Below are 11,804 nucleotides of genomic sequence, written 5' to 3'. Positions count from 1 at the left end.
ATCAAATGGATGTCAAAAGTGCCTTTCTGAATGGATATTTGGAGGAGTAAGTCTATGTCAGTCAACCTCCTGGTTTTGAAGATCCAAATTTTCCAGGATATGTCTACTATCTTTTGAAAGCACTTTATGTACTGAAGCAAGCACCTAGAGCCTGGTATGACACTTTATCAAAGTTTCTTTTAGAAAATCACTTCACAAGAGGTACTGTTGATAAAACCTTATTCTTTAGAAATATTAATGGCTCTAGTATACCTGTTCAAATTTATGTAGATGATATTATATTTGGCTCTACAGATGAAAGACTTTGCAAAACGTTTGCCAAATTAATGCAAAGTAAGTATGAAATGAGCATGATGGGAGAAATAACTTACTTTCTTGGTTTACAAGTTAAGCAAGTTAGTGATGGAATATTCATTAGTCAAACCAAATATATTCATGATCTTTTAAAGATTTGATCTAATGGATTGCACATCTGCAAAAACTCCCATGACCACTGCAAATAAGCTTGAATTAAACACTACTGAAAAGTATGTGGATATTTCCAGCTATATGGGTATGGTTGGCTCACTTATGTATTTAACAACTAGTAGGCCAGATATAATGTTTGCTACTTATCTTTGTGCTAAATTTCAGACTGATCCTAGAGAATCTCACTTAGTAGCTATTAAGAGAATTTTTATATATCTCAAGGGAACACCAAAACTTGGCATTTGATAACCTAGAGATTCTGGTTTTGATCTAACTGGTTATTCAGATGCAGATTATGCAGGTTGTAAAATAGACAGAAAAAGCACAACATGAACCTGTCAATTTCTAGGGAATAAGCTTGTGTCCTGCTTTAGTAAAAACTAAAATTCAGTTTCTACTTCTACAGCTGAAGCTGAATATATTGCTGCTGGTAGTTGCTGTGCACATATTTTATGGATGAAAAACCAATTGTTGGACTATGGTCTACAAGTGGATAAAATTCTCATTTTCTGTGATAACACAAGTGCAATTGCCATCACTGAAAATCCAGTACAACATTCAAGAACAAAGCACATAGACATCAAATACCACTTCATTAAGGAACATGTGATAAATGGTACTGTGGAACTTCATTTTGTTCCAAGTGAAAAGCAGCTTGCAGATATCTTTACCAAGCCACTTGATGAATCCACCTTTTTAAGGTTGGTAAGTGAGTTAGGCATGCTTAATTATTCTTGAATTATTTCAGATATTTTTACAAGTTTTAATGCAGCCAGAAACTTAATTTATTTTTCTGTTTTGGATAAAATTTTGGCTAAGTCAAAATTTACATCCCGACATATGTTCATTATCCATCAAGTTTGATCATCCATCGGAATATTATTTGTCAATAAAAATCAATTACTTTTCTGGATTATTTTATAACCCGACGTATAATTGATTTATCCTCATCCGTCGAATTATCTCAATCTTAGCGGTTAAAACTCTGAACACTATCCATCAGGTATACTTACAGTTTGTAAGTATAACACGACGGATAATTGACAGAATTTTTACAGTTCATTTATTTTTAAACGGCTATTTTTGGCTATTCTGATTGGTTACTTTACTTCACTTTATTATTTTTGATAGTTTATTTCTGAGATAGTATAAAAGCATAATTCATTTTTATTCTACACTTTTATCATTCTCAAATCAATTTCTCTAACTTCCTTTCTTCTCCAAAGCAAATATTCTCTCTGCAAATTTCTCATTCTCTAACAATGGCACCAGTAGTCAAAATCATGTCTCAATCTGGATATATCTATGAAAAGAACAACTTTGCAGAACTTGTGAATAAGGAGATTCCTCAGTCTGGAGATTTTCACAAGATGATGGATTTTGTGAAGAGCTGTAAACTCAGTTATGCTATGCTTGTGGAGGAGATATGAACAACTTCCGTGTACAACTCAACTGACAAGACCATAACTTTCACTCTCAAAGGTAAGCAGTTTTGCATTAATAGTGACTGTAATAACCCCAATTTTTGGAAATTTTTGAAACCCTTATGAATAGTGTTTTTGCTGAATGAGAAAAATTTTCATGCCACGCTATGTAGGGGTTCTGTTATGGATATTCTGGGATATTATTAGTACTCTATGTAGTATATAAGTGTATGTAAAGATCGTCAGAATCCAATTCCGAACACTTTGGTTTTTCCCGGAAATCCACAAGATACGGAAAGAATTGAGAAAAAGGTAACAGGATAAAAAGGATTTAAATTAAAGGATTAAAAGAGAGGATCATAGAAGGAATACAATATATTGAGAAAGGTTAAGGGAACCTAAGTAATAAGATCCCGGGTATGATCCCTCAAACGATAAACGAGAACAAAAGTTAAGCGAACCGTATAACAGATCAGCGGTCATTAGGCAAACAATTAAAAGCTAATCAAAGGGATTAGTGGGGATGATGTCATCCAACCAATAGAAAGAGGACAAAGGAGGGGTGATGACATCACAAAGTGATGTAGGCATGACATGGGAAGGAAGGAGGTGTGGTTGAATGAGAACCACACAAATTCAAGGGCAACAAGGTAATTGACTAAATCAAACAACAAAAACCAACCAACCAAAAGCAAAACAAGGCAAAACACAAAAATCTCTCTTCTTCTTCTTCATGCTCTCGGCCCATTCCTTAAAAAATGAAGATCCAAGCTCCACCACTTACTATTTAGCAAGGTAATTATCTAAGCTTCCCCATGGATAGTTACATACTTCCTATAAGTTTAAGCTTCTAATTCCAAGCCAATCTTTTTCTATAAATCATGGAAGAAGATGGTGAATAGTGTTTTTCAAGAAATAAAATTTGTGTTCTTGAAGTTTTGTTTAGATTAAGCTTGGATAAGGACTTTAAGGGTGATTCCAAGCCATTCTCTTGATTCTCCACTCTCCAAGGAAGGTATAACTTCTCAAACCCTTAGTATTAAGTTTTGTTGGTTTGGATTTCATAATGTTAGATGATGGGTTAGTGTAATGAGTGTGTACTCATAATAGAGCTTTGTTTAGTAAGTGGTTTTGTTGATTTTGGAGTTAGGAGTGATGCTTGTTAGATTTGAAGTTCTTGGTCACTTTTTTTGACTTGGTTTAGATGAATAAATTGGTAATATTGAGTTGATTGGGGGCTGTTGTAATGTAGTTTAGATGGAGGTTTGATTGGGTTGTGAATTGGAGTTGAAATTGTGGTTGTTTGAATTGGTTTAAATTTGGGAAATCGCGTAAACATAGCCGTCGTAACGTCCGATTTTCTGTAGACTGTTTTTGTGCATAACATTAGGACCCGAGAACCCCCTGCTAGATTATGACCACTGCCATGTTTAGATAGCTCATGTGACGAGCTTCGTTTTGATATGTAGTTCGTTCGATTCCGATGCACGGTTTAGGAGAAACGACCGTTTCAAGTAACGGCGTTTCGCGAACGAAACTTTTCCCCTCGCCTTACTTTGAAACATAGGTTAAAGACCGAAAAGGGTTAATTAATGTATGAAACATTTATGGTAAGTGTGTTAGGCAGTTGGTAAGACACTCGCGAAGGAATCGCTTTAAAACTCGTAAAGGTTAAATTATTAAAAATGGTGGAGCCGAGGGTACCCGAGTGACTTAAGCGAATCAGTGAGCGCAAAACAAGCGTTAGAGTCTAAGTTAGTTAAAGTATAGATTTACAAGTGATTTTGGTTTAATTCCAACTTACTTGTTGTTTATAGGTTACCAGACTCGTCCCGAGCCTTTTATCACCCCAAGTCGCTCAGGCAAGTTTTCTACCCGTTATAACTGTTGTTGTGATGAATATATGTATATGCATTATCTTGCGATAGATGCATGTTGGTTAATTAGCAAATGTTGCGATATATTGAAGCATGCTGATATGGTATATATATGCATGCCTGTTTCGTATTCTTGCCATATATATTTGTTGGTTCAGTTGATAATACCTATGCTAGAGAATAGCAGTAATTTGCATATACCCTTAGTATAGGGACCCAAAGGTGAAAACATTTTCTAAAACCGGGAGTCGAGGATCCCGAGTAGATTATATATATATATATATATTTATATATATATGGTTATAGTTTTCAAAACTATTAATCGAATAAGGTTTATTCGATAACTTTATTTTATTAATGAATATTATCTTGAATATTCATTCGAGGGCTTATGACTCCTTTTATTTTATTAATTGAATATTATTTGAATATTCATTTGAGGATGTATGACTCCTTTATTTTATTTAATGAATATTATTTATAATATTCATTCGAGGTATTATGACTCCGCTTATTACTGAAATATATTCTTTATTTTATTAAAGAATAAGGTGTTAATAATCAAACTTATTTTCGATTATTCAAATAAAGATAATACTTTCATATAAGTGTATCTTTGGTTATTTAATACTCGTTTCAAGTATAAGTTTTAAAACTTCTACTTCAATTATTTTTATAAAGATTATTCTTTATGGGAATATTATTTAAATAATAATATTCAGATATTTTCTAATATATCGGGACTGATTTATTTCATTAAATCAGCTTTACTCCAAACATTCTTAAAAATGTTTTCGAGTCTTCAAAATGATTTTAAAAGTTAGAGTGGATCCCAAAACTCGTTTTCCGATTTAAGATCTTTCTTTCGAAGGAGACTTGAATATTCGCTCAAAAATCTTGGGGATCCGGCTCTGTGGTGTATTTTATATTCGCAACATGGTTGCTGTTTTGAGAAAACAATTTGATTACTTGCCCAATGTTCGGGAAGTAAGTCCATCTGATTGAGTCGGCATAAGCGACAGGCCGGGGTACGGTCTATAAAGTGTAAGTGGCTGGGTGGCAGTCCATCAACGCGTGAGTGGCCGGGTAACGGTCTAGCGCGAGGTCCTAATGCGGCCAGGGTGATGACCGGTGAGGAATTCATCCATCTACAGTAGAAAAGGTTACTTATTGGTATCTTTGCCTGATCAGCAAGATATCTGGTTTATGCCAAAATTCTTTTCCTTCCAAATTCATTGGATATTGCAACTCTGTTCATACTTTACATGACAGAGGTTTTCAGGAAATGTATGGGAGATATATATGAATATATTTATATATCGGGTCTTAATGAAGTATCTCGTAACTTCATTATTTATAATGATATTCAAAGATTGAATCTATTCAAATCTTGTCTTGTAGTCTCATCTATGTGATGAACCTTTGAAACTGATTATAACTTGAACGGGGGTAGTTCAAGTAGTATTTGGGAAAGATATAAGTATTTTGGGGTATCTTGTAACTTCATCTTTTAAACTTATATCTAGTTAATGATTATCTTATGCATGACAAAGATTTTCAGAAAAATGTTGAGACAAGGTTAGATATATGAGATCACATTGCAACGATATTTTTATACAGGTATACACTGGAACTCTGTGTATATTATGCATGGAAGAGGACTTCCAAGATTTTGAAAAGTATATAGGTATATATACTGAATATTTTGCGACTTCATCGCATTAAGATATCAAACTTGGTTCATTTCTTTTGACCAAGACTTTCATGAGTACTATGAGAAGGCTCATATATTATAAATCATTATACATATTATTTTGTTGGCTTGCTGCTCACCCTTGCTTTATTTCTTCATCACACAACAACAGTTAGGAAAGATGGCCAGACTCCAGCAGACCCAGCGCAAGCGCGTGGGAAGCGTCCCGCGTCTTCCCGTTGATGTTGTAGCTGCTATAGCTGCAGAGGTAGATCTATTGTAGATCAGACCATCTACTTTTGAGAATCAATTATGTATAATTATAACTTGTGGCAGATAATGGCAATTAACTGTAAATTTATCAAGAAATCATTTTGGGTTGTAATAACTTTTAAATTGTGGATTCAAAGACTTGTACTTATTTAAATTTCATCTCTGAGACTATAACGGGTTGTGGTGTGTGTTAGTGTGGGGTCACAGCATAAGGTTATTATTATTAATTAAGTGAAGTGATATTGTGGAAAGAAAGACCGTGACGACCCGGATCCCCGACCCCGGATCTGGGGGTGTTACAGAAATGGTATCAGAGCCAAGCGTTATAAACCTCAGAGATGATGTGACGTTAAGATAATAAGTTCACTAAGATAATAAGAACTCTTGCCAAGTTCCTAGTCGGGCTACCTAACATAGTACTGACAGTTAAAACCCTTATGGGAACCCTTATAAATATCGTGATAGTAGCGTAGTTCGTTATCGTATATGATAGCGGGATTCCGAACCCTGAGGTTGAGGAGTAACAATGCGATGATGTTTATTACTTATTAGAGATCAGATTATGGATCCGATAGAGCGTCCTAACGCGGGATCGGATGATGTTCATGTTGAGGATGTTGTCCATGTTGAGGATGTTGTCCTAGAAGGGATAGTTGCTGAGGAGGATCCCATGGAGGATCCTGACAAGAATGAATAAAGGACCACTGATGAATTGATAACCATGGTTTGGTCGACTACCAGAGGTAGGATTGGCCGGTCACTACCGGAGGTTCGTTCAAGTTGTAAAGATAGTAGCCCCTTTAACGCGGCTTACTCGTAAGACTGAGAAGTTCGAATGGACAGAGAAATGCGAGAACAGCTTTCAAGAACTGAAGCAGAGGTTGGTGATGGCCCCTATGCTGGCGTTGCCGGATGGAAAAGGAGATTTTGTGAAGTGTAGTGACGCTTCGCACAAGGGCTTAGGGTGCGTGCTTATGCAGCACGGTAAGGTAATCGCGTACATGTCAAGACAATTAAGGTAATATGAAATTCGATATCCCCGCTCATGAGCTTAGGCTCGTGGCAATAGTTTACCCTAAAGATTGGAGGCACTACTTGTATGGAGAGAAGTGCGAGAATTACCTAAGCCATAAGTGCTCTAGTACATTTTCACGTAGAAAGAGCTCAACATATGCCAGAGGAGGCAGTTAGAGCTAATCAAGAATAATGATTGGGAGATTCTTTGTCATTCGGGAAAAGCCAATATGGTGGCTGATGCCCTTAGTAAAAAGGAGAGACTCAAGATGATAATGTCTTTTGGAGAGTTTATAAGAGATTTTGAGAAAATGGAAATAGAAGTGAAGGTAACCGGAGCCGGTACCGAAAAGCTGTTTGAGATTGCAATACAGCCCGAATTATTGGAAAAGATCATATTGTGCCAGAAAAAGTTATGAATGAAGGCAGAGAGCCAACAATTAGATAAAAGATTAATATCGAGAAAGATGATAAGGGAATAATGAGGTATTCCTATAGAATTTGGATTCCGAAAGTTCAAGAGCGTAAGGCTGAGAACTTAGATGAGAGCCATAGTTTGAGGAATAAGATTTAGAGCAAACCCTGAACGTGATAGTCAGGGAGGTCGCCATCAAGATAGAAGGAACCCATGACATAATGGAGTGGAAAATGAGGATTTTAAATTAAAAGATGACCCCAATTATGGGGAGTAGGATGAAACATTTCATACTAAGGAAACAGAAAGTCGAGTAAGGAATGGAGACCCGAGACGGTACTCTTATACGGCAATTCATGGACCTGTCTAAAAAGAACTTAGACTATTATCCCCAACCACCACCCTGAGGAGACAGTGCGGTGAGAAATTCTTTCAGGACCTTAAAGTCGCTAAGCTCTCTGAGTTCTAAGGAACAAGCTGACCCAGTCGAGGCAAGAGCCTGGCTAAAGGAAATAGAGGAATCATTTGAGATTCTAAATGATTGACGAACCACAAAGGACTGTTTTTGTCACTTACCCTCCTAAGAGAGAGGCCACCCGCTGGTGAAAGACCAAGAAAGGCACGGAGCCAGAGGTAATGATAAACTGATTAAAGTTCAGCCAATTGTTTTCGGGAAAGTAATTCCCAAGGTTATGGAGAGAGTGTAAAAGCTTTAGAGCCAGAACAAAGGCAGACGAGTATGATGAATTGTGAATTTAAGTTGTAAAAGTGGTCAAGATTCGTTCTAAGGGCACGAATCCAGAATGACGGGATGTTGAAATCAATGCTTATGTTGTGTTGGTTCATGAAATAATGATAAGAGAAAGGAAAATAAAAAAAAAAGAAATTGAAGTGGAAAGGAATATAACGGCAATAGAGTTTGAGGTATGATAAGGGAGTTGGGTATGAGGAAACCCTAACGACTCGTAGTAATAGAAATAGAAAAGTATGCATTCGTCAGGATGAGGGTGATTCACCATAAGTTAAAATTGATGGTTGAGGGCATAAGAGATACATATAGTTATCCCCTGTAAGTTGGGAGGATTCGAGGAAACCTTGAGATAATTCGAAGGATAAATAATGAGACGCGGATAGACTAAGGGGATAAGGAAGTAAGAAATTAGGAAAAATTGGATGAAGGAAGTGACCTTCAAGAAGGTGAAATGTAAGACCGGTGGCTTGATACCCAGAAAGGGAGACGCCAGGTATGAAAGATATCCCAACATTGAGGTGACTGTTGAGATAAACAACAAAAGTAAACACGGAATTATTAAGAAGAAGTTCACGTTGAACACGACCAATATCTTCCAGAACATCCTTGTTATCGTTACCAAATCAGGAAAGAAAAGCGGATGACCATTGTTATCTTTTGGAGGCCATATGGATTGACCTCAATTTGAATAAGGATGCTATTATGAAGTTAGGTATAGACTATCGAGGTGGGAATGATGAATAAGATAATCTATCAAGGATATATGACTTGATTTATCCATGGAAGGATGCATGTACCTTTTTAAAGGTGGAATTAAGAATAGAACATCGGTAACTTAAAATGAATCCTAGGGGAATGCATAAAGGTTGGCATTTCACCCTTAATAGGGACAGTATGAGTTTTGACAGGATGAATTGGAAAGGATTAAGGTAATAATAACCTTTAAGGATCAGTGGAGAAATTTTTCAGAAGTATATAGACAATGGTTCTAGTATTAGTAAATGGTATTTTGATATGCCCTGTATATAGGGAATACAGGAGGAACGATTGAAGGATAACCTTAGAGGTTTTACAAGGAGAAAGGAAATATTCGAAATTCTCAAGAATAAAAATGTTGATAAAGGAAATATGACGTAATTATATTGATGCCAAGTGAGGCACGTGTTAAACCACGAGAAGGTATGGATCGAACCAGTAAAGGTCGAAATTATTCAGGGCAATTAGGACCTAAGACAAAAGATGTTCTAAGTACGATCGAGAGTCAGTCGCGACAGTGATTAACCTCTAAAGACTGAGGCAATAACTTATGGAAAAATGGTGATTTTTTTTTCTTATCAGATTTTAATGAAAACATCTTCACATAAGCTGTGATGGAAATGAGATAGAAAATTTAGTTGAAGGTGGTTAAAAGACATTGATTATAAGGTGTTACAGAAATGGTATCAGGAAAGAGGTGGTCGACACTTTAAAGGTAAGTGGATAATTATAGGCGCGTGAGTCAAAAGAATACAGTGATGATGGTTAAAAATGTGAAGTTGAATTATGGTTTGGAAGATTGACATTCCTTCTGATGACTGTGCAATACCCAACCGTAATAGTAGTTGGTAAAGGTTTAATTCGTGTAATCGCCATGAACGGGCTATCTATCTTAGAAGGTCCTATCTTGAGATAAGCCAGGACCATGTTTCAAAAAGGACTAGATGAACCCTTGAGTTAATTCTTCTATTTAGGGCGTATGATTAAGAATGGTATTAACCTGCTATCGTTGCTTTGATTGAAACTCTTCTGCACTTTTATCTGCTTCATGTCATGTATGTATGTTAGGATCAGGAGTGTTCTTCATGAATCAGGAATGGTGATTATGTTACCTCCTTAGAAGGATTTGATACGAGATGTATGGACTCTGTATGGTTAGCTATTAAGACTTCAGGGAAAATGAATGACTACAGTGGGTCAGTGGTGGACCATAGTAAGGCAGCAATGATTCTGCGAGTAGTGAGCTGATTACAACCATGAGAGTTGTATTGGAATGGGTGTTGAGATTGAGTACCACTAATCGGGTCGTGGTAGTGTATAAGTTATCATTGATAGACTAATTAAGTAGAGTATCTACCTGGTGAATAATTATCTTTCTTATCAATAGAGAGTCGTATTACTATACGAGGAAGGTTGCGGTGCAAGCATAGAATTCTAGTAACGATGATGTATAGAATGAGATCCCAGATTCGATTTTCGATGTCGAGGGAGTTTCAAAGGTGATTATGTATAAGCTCGAGGAAGAGTGTGGGTCCATAGAATGATGGACGGGATAACGAAAATATTTAGGCATGGGAAATACGAGGCTATAATGCTTAATGTTGATTTATATACGTATATGTTTTGTTCTCCTATGACAAACCTCTATAGTTCAGAGGTAGGTTCCAAGCCAGATATTTTGTGGCAGTATATTTTTTTCATATATACAATTCTCTTCAGTTCGTTCTTTTCTCTTCTTTTCATTTCATGTAAGCTGAGAAGAACAACCCTTCCAGAAGGGGAGGTATTGCCGAATGACTATCTATCTTTGTGATAGAAGCCTAGTAGGATACCACATGTTGTTTAATTGCTTGTCAAGTACTAAAGGCTGGCCACCTTCTGTACTAACTAAGCGATATAACAAGTGTTCATGATCATAGTGATCTCTCAACAAATTCCTTTACTTCTATTTGATTGATCAAATTTTGGAAAATAGAAATAACTGAAAAAGGAGTAATAAAGTGGTGGTAGTATGCGGAATGGAAACACATTCGTGATACTAAGGTTGACGAGGTTATTAAAAGGTTACAGAACGCTAACGAGCAAAAGTATAACCAGTATAATATTAGGAACGGAAGGTAGTAGCGATTACGAACTGGAAAAGAATGGGTATTGAGAAGCAAAAGCTCTAATGCTAAAAGCTATAATGAGAGTCTGTGCAATAGACTTGAAAGAAATTGGAATGATCACTTAAAACGGATTGAGTTTTCTTACGACAATAGATCATTTATCATTATCGAGATGTCACCTTATGAGATCCTTGAGGGAAGAAAATGTCGATCTCCCTTATGTTAGGATGAAGTTGTAGAGCGCAAGATGCTCGGATCCGCAGTAGTCCAAAGGACCAAGGATATGATAGATCTAATCAGAGGACGGCTGGTAGTAGCCCAAGATGGACATGATACGAAAGGACAAAGAGTATGAAATAGGGGACCTAGTAATGTTATAGGTATCCCTTGGAAAGGATTGATGAGGTTCGGAAAGAAAGGAAAGCTAAGTCTACAATTTGTTGGACCCTTGGATATATTAAGACGTTTGGGAAGTTAGCATATGAGCTAGCCCTAACCCCGAACATGTAGCAGGTCGTAACGTGTTTCACGTATCAATGTTAAGGAAGTGTAATTCAGATGCCAGATAAATAGAGGCATATGAGCACATAGATATGCAACCCGACGTAACCTATATGGAGCAACCAGGAAGGGTTATAGAGTGAAAAGGAACAAGTGCTTAGGAGAAGGATTATCAAACTAGGCAGAGTTGGTGGTAGGACCACAATATCGAAAATTGACTAGAGAGTTAGAAGGCACAATGCTAGAAAAGCATCCCCAACTGTTTTCTATCTGATTCCGGGACGGAATCCTTTTAAGGAGGGGAGACTGTAATAACCCCAATTTTTGGAAATTTTTGAAACCCTTATGAATAGTGTTTTTGCTGAATGAGAAAAATTTTCATGCCACGCTATGTAGGGGTTCTGTTATGGATATTCTGGGATATTATTAGTACTCTATGTAGTATATAAGTGTATGTAAAGATCGTCAGAATCCAATTCCGAACACTTTGGTTTTTCCCGGAAATCCACAAGATACGGAAAGAA

This window comes from Apium graveolens, chromosome 2, assembly GCF_009905375.1.
Source record: "Apium graveolens cultivar Ventura chromosome 2, ASM990537v1, whole genome shotgun sequence".
Lineage (NCBI taxonomy): Eukaryota > Viridiplantae > Streptophyta > Magnoliopsida > Apiales > Apiaceae > Apium > Apium graveolens.
Note: the sequence above shows the minus strand (reverse complement) of the source record.